Source organism: Hermetia illucens, chromosome 2 (genome assembly GCF_905115235.1).
Source record: "Hermetia illucens chromosome 2, iHerIll2.2.curated.20191125, whole genome shotgun sequence".
NCBI lineage: Eukaryota > Metazoa > Arthropoda > Insecta > Diptera > Stratiomyidae > Hermetia > Hermetia illucens.
The window spans coordinates 41,789,288-41,795,287 of record NC_051850.1 but is presented as its reverse complement, the minus strand read 5'-3'; positions in this window follow the sequence as shown (position 1 = coordinate 41,795,287).

Sequence of the window (6,000 nt, the reverse complement as noted above, 5' to 3'; positions counted from 1 at the left end):
TGAGGTAGGAGTTGAGGGATTGGATGGAGTGGTTTACACGGGATTGGGCAGCACGAATATTTCTGGATGGGGTATAGAGAATTAGGTCATCGGCATATTGGAGAACTTTAACTGTGTAGGGAGATGTGGTGGAATGGTGAAGAGGGATATCTGCAGTGTAGAGAGAGAAGAGGGTTGCCGAGAGGACCGAGCCTTGTGGGATGCCTGCGGGGGGACTGTAGGAATCGGACAAGGAGTCGAGGACTTTAACTTGGGAATGGCGGTTGGAGAGGAAGCTAAGTATAAGTCGACAAAGGTGTGGATGAAATTTGAACATAAAGGAAAGTTTGAAAATAAGGCCTTCGTGCCATACGGAATCGAAGGCCTTCTGAATGTCTAGGAGGCAGGCGGTGGTGGGGATGTTATTATTTAAGTTTTTGTATAGGTCGGATTTGAGGACGAGAAGGGCGTGTGATGTGCCATGACCTTTCTTGTTGGCGAATTGGAAGCTGGGGATTGTATCGTGATCGGAGATGTGGGAGAGTAAAAGGTCATGGATGGCGACTTCAAAAATCTTGGAAAGGGAGTTGAGTAAGGAGATTGGGCGGTAGCTATTGGGATTGGATGAGGGTTCTTGTTTTTTCCGGATGGGGACGATGTGTGCTTGTTTCCAAGGAGCGGGGAAGTGAGCTAAAATGAAGCAATGGTTGAAAAGTTGTGAAAGGAGAGGACTTAAAGTTTTGGCGCACCTTTTAAGAATGATGGTAGGAATTTTGTCAGGACCTGTGGATTTTTTGTTTTTACGGGAAAGGATTATGGATTCGATGGATTCTTTGGAAAGGGATGGGATTGGGTCGCAAAAATGAGGAGCAGGACCTGGGGGTGGAATTGGTAAGTTGGTATACACTGGAAAGTTGGACGTAAGATCGGAGAGGTGTTGAGAAACTGAAGATTCGGTAGCAGGGTCTGAAAGGTGAAGGGTGGTGCGATGAGCTGCGAGAAAGGTTTTCGCCAATTGGTCGGCATGGTCTTTAGGAGAAGTGTTGTGTGGAAGGGTGGTAGGAGTTTTAGATTTGGCGAGGTGTGGACAGGTGTGGCGGAGTTTGTTGCATGTTTGATTGTTTATGGAGATACCTGAGAGTTTGACGGTGTGGTGTTCGGCGTAGAGGGATTGGATTTCGGATCGGATGGTTTGTGTTAGGGAGTCAATTCGGGTTTTAAGGTAGTTGAAACGGGGATTATATCTGTTACGGTGGAGTTGGCGGCGGAGGGTGGTTTTGAGTTTGATTAGGTCGAGGATGTGGGTGGGGAGGGTGATTAAGTTATTATAGGTTAAGGGACGTAGAGGGATGGATTGGTTGCATACCTCTTGGGTGATTTGGGAAATCTGGGCTATTGAGTTGTCTATTATCTCTGGAGAAGGAGAAGGTGGAAGAGAGATGGTTGAAAGTCTGTCAGCTAGTCTGTAGTTGACTAGATTCCAGTTGGCTTTGGAATAATCAGGAAGGAATTTAGGTTGAGCTCTGGGGAGTTGATCATTTATGGAGAGTTCTAGAACCACACCGTCATGATCACTGAGGCCGGGAACAGTTGGGAGATCAGAGGGAACTACAGGGAAGTGGGATTGAGTGAGGAGATTATTACTTACGAGGAATAGGTCAAGGAAGGAATGGGAATTGGATGAGTGGTGGGTGGGCTGGTTGGGCGGGAGAAAGGTTAGCTGTAGAGGGAGGGAGTTCTGGGAATACCAGTTGGCTAACCTGTTGCCGTTCGGGTTGGGGATGGAGTTGAACCACATACTGTGTTTGGCATTCAGGTCGCCGCCTAGTATGAGGAAGACTTGTTTATTTTGGGATTCTGGGAGGGTTCTGAGGAAATGTACAAGTCGGGTGAGGTCAGCTGGGTCAAGGATTTGTCTTGGGCAGTAGAGGCTGCCGAGAAAAGTGATAGAGGAACGGGAAATAACCGAGATAACCGTGGTCTCAAGGGAAGGGGTGATGGATGATGGGACAAAAATTTGGTTGGAGTCTATGTGATTGGATACTAGGATAGCTGTACCTCCGCCCGGGCGGTTTATACGGTCGGTTCGGAAGGAAGTGATGTTAGGAAAGGAGAGCCTGTGGGTCGAGTTGAGCCTTGTTTCAGTGAGTAGGAGGAAGTGTGGATTATGGGTGTTATGGAAGTTAAGGAGTTCATGTCTCTTTTGCCTGCTCACAATGGAATTTGGGTTGAGCAATACCACTTTAGTGGACATTGCTGGGAGAGACTTGGCACAAGAAGGAAAGTAGGGCGAGGCGTTTTTCCATAGGGGAGGAAAGGGAATGGTAAGTGGGAATGAAGGAGTTGAGTTGGGAGGCGAGTTGAGGAGTCGGCATATTGAATAGTGAGAGGATTTCACTATCCAAATTGAAGGAGTTGCTAGGATGAGCGGCGTTTCTGGCTATGGAAGCATAGGAGAGTGGCTGGTTTTGAAGTGGGAGAGAATTGGTAAACTGGCTAGGGTTGTGCAAGGAAGAAGTCTTGGGAGCAGGGGTTGAAGAGGGCTTGTTTGGTTGAGGGGGTGTGTTTTGGCGTGCACGGGCTTGTACGAACATCGGGCAGTTGCGATAACTCGCCGGATGCGTATTGGAGCCGCAATTTATACACGTAGGATTTTGGTTGGGGGTCTTGGGACATTGTCGGGGACCGTGGGGAGTGTTGCATTTAACGCAACGGTAAGGTAGATTGCAGTTAGATGCGGCGTGTCCAAGTCTCTGACAATTGCGACATTGGGCTATTTCGTGAAATTGAACGGGTTCAAAATTAACAAGGCAATGGAACATCGCCCTGGCCTTGGATAAGACGGATTGTTGGAAGCCCGGTTTGAATGAAACCAGGAAAAGGTGGAGGGATTTGTTGTTTCGCCTCGATGAGCTCGTCTCATACGGTCGAACACTAACTGCGTCTGTAACACCGAGCCGGTGGAGTTCGCCGAGAACTTCATCAGATGTGTAGGTGAAATCTAGTCCCCGGAGAACTAGATTTACCGGCTTTTGATGTGCTGGTGTGAAAGTGAAGTAGGGATGATTCCCTTCTTTCAGTAGTGCTTTCGTGGTTTCGAACTCCGTTTGGTTCGAGACGAGCACATGTGTGGAGTGCATACTGGTTTTTTTGAGGGAGACATTAGGGGAGGCACTGATTATTTTAGTTGTAACAGATCTTGTACTAGTCGGATCGGCGCGGATAATTATGGGGGGAAATTTTTCCTGACTTACCCTAGGTGTAATATTATTGTTGTGGACGACTGTAGGATGTTGCTGAGATGGGATGATGGTGATAGGTTGTTGAGTTGTAGTTGTTGAATTGAGGGTTGATTGCTGAAAGATTGTAGTATTGGTGCTTGGTTGTTGGATGGTCGGTGTGTGTGTGATCGGTTGTTGACCTGATTGTTGTTTATTAACTGCAATGGTGTGTGGTTGCGATGGTGGGTCGATGAGGATTTGCGCTGGTATTACTTCAGATGATGATGGTACTGTTGTTTGATGATGTGAGCGGGTCATTGGCTCCGCTTCAGCGTGTGAGTGGATGAGCTGATTGCCGTGATTGCCGGCACAAAAATTTCTATATGCGGCCATTTTGTTGTCCAGGTTGAGTATGGATTCCTCGTTGTCGAGGACTTCGGGGCCGTCAATGCCAAGAAGAGACATGAGCCGAATGTTATGGCTCATCAGTCTCTTGTTGGCTGCTTGCATTTTCTGTAGCTGGTACTCGAGGTCAGCCAGTCTGGTATCAGAAACGCTCTCCGCTTCGGAAGAGCAGTCTATCGATGCAGCTTCAGGGCTGCTCGGCGGTGTAAAGGGGTCATCAGCGTCCCCAGCAGGGTGGATCCTTTTGCACGGATCCACCTCCTGGGGGGATTCGGGCCTAGTGTCCACATTGCGCTTCGACATAGTGCCGAAACGCAACAAAAAGTCTACAATCTATTGAAAAACTATCTACTCTCTACGTTACGCACTACGCACTACTACAATCAAAATCACGACTACTACTACTTGCTACTTCTACAACTCGGATGCTAAAACTCACTCGGAATCAATTACGCGTCTTCACTGGGAGGAATCCACTGTCGAACTGATTTGAGTGTTATTCGAATCGAGGGCATTGGATGATTTATAGTCCAGGGTAACTAACCGTATTCGATTGGAGTCTTACTGACATCTGGTCGCGTAGGTTAGTAGGTCTGATCTTGCCGCGCTAGGGGGTTATGTTTAGGCGGATTTTTAACTTCCACACTGGTAGGATTCAAATCAGTACTAAAGAGAGACGTTGGGAAACGGAGGCAACGGAGCCAAGTAAGTCGTTTGTTGCAAAAGCCATTACCAACAAAGATCTACGTTTTGGAATGAAAATAACTGGTTTATACTATCAACTAGATTATTCCGCTTGAGTGAATTTGCTTGTGTTACAGGGTAAGGAAGGACGACTGGAACTTAGCCAACACGCTTACCGGGCAGGATGGTCAACCGAAGTTGACCTGCAATAGGAACTAAAGAAATAGCATTGTGTGCGTTTTGAACATCGAAAGCGGGTTTGACAACACATCGCATGCAAAGATATGAGATGCCTCAATCTCCAAGGGGGTGGGGAACACCTTGGGCTTCTAGATGAGCAAGATGTCGGAAAAAAGGCAAGTACTCATCAACTTTATTGTCATGAACACTACTCAAAGTTATCTACAGCGCGAGATACTATCATAGATAAGTTGGGGTATGGTAGTGGACGATCTCCTAGTAGAGTTAATAAATACTGGAATACAACTCTAGGGTTATGTTGATGACATTGTTTTAATCTGTACGGACAAATATGAGGATACCCCATCTGACGGAATCCAAATTGGACTAGGAATCACTAGTACCTGGTGCAAGAAGGCAAGGTTGCGCATCAATCCAGCCAAGGCCAATATGATATCATTTACTAGTAAGTGCAAGCCTGATCATCTCAGAGCCATTGGATTGAAAGGCATGGAACCGAGTAACAGAGGTTAAATATTTTGGAATAACGTTAGACCAAAAATTACTCTGGAAGACATATGTTAAAAACATAGTTGGGGAAGCTACAATGCAGGATGAACCACTTGGTGTAATTGGTCGTCTCCATATTTAACCAATTCGGCTGTAATTCCATCGGCTACTGGCGACTTACGGTTTTTAAGCCAATGAATTGCACGGACTGTTTCTTCCATGCCCTGTTTCTTCAATATGCCCATTCGGTCGGAAATCAGATTTCTCTCTTTGTCTCGGCAGGATGAGCATCAAGGTATATAAGGTTTCATAATGCTGACTTGTAGGTAAGACTTCCGCGTCTGATGCGGTTGCTCCCTGTACTTTTCTAGTTCACAGACCTGTTGCTTCTCCCAGGTTTCCTCTTGCCATCTGTGGAGTCGCTTCTCTACTCGCGGAGTTTGCGATAAGTCGATAATTCTTACTCATAATAGGTATTAGTTTCTCGAGCTCGGAAACCAGTCTGCCTCTGTCGATCAACGTTTTGGAATGTTTCTTGATGTGTTCTTGGTTAATTGTAGCTAATATTTTCACGACGGCAGGGACCTCGCAAGTAGCCCTCTAGTTGATACGCTCAACACGGATGCGCTTTTTCGGAATTTTAACAACCTTTTTTTGCTCATTGAAAACGATCTCATGTTCCCAGGATTTACGAATGATTGAAACTAGCATCTTAAAGAGATAGCAGGGGCTAGCAGGAAGACCGTCAAGGCCAGCGGTTCTATTCCGTTTGAGCGGTTGATTGATGGTAAAGATAGCCTTGTTTCTGTTTGAAGGGGTAGTCCGTATCATACACAAGAGGTGGAACTTTACCAAATGTTTTACTATTTAGAATCTGCTCCTTTTACCTTCTGCTTCCGCTCAGGACTATCGAAAGACTTATGACCACCTAAAAGCTTTTTGGTGCTGCGGTATACGATGATGGAATCTCTAACCTACACAATGGTGGACGTTTTTTTGTCACGGCACACACTACGTTGCA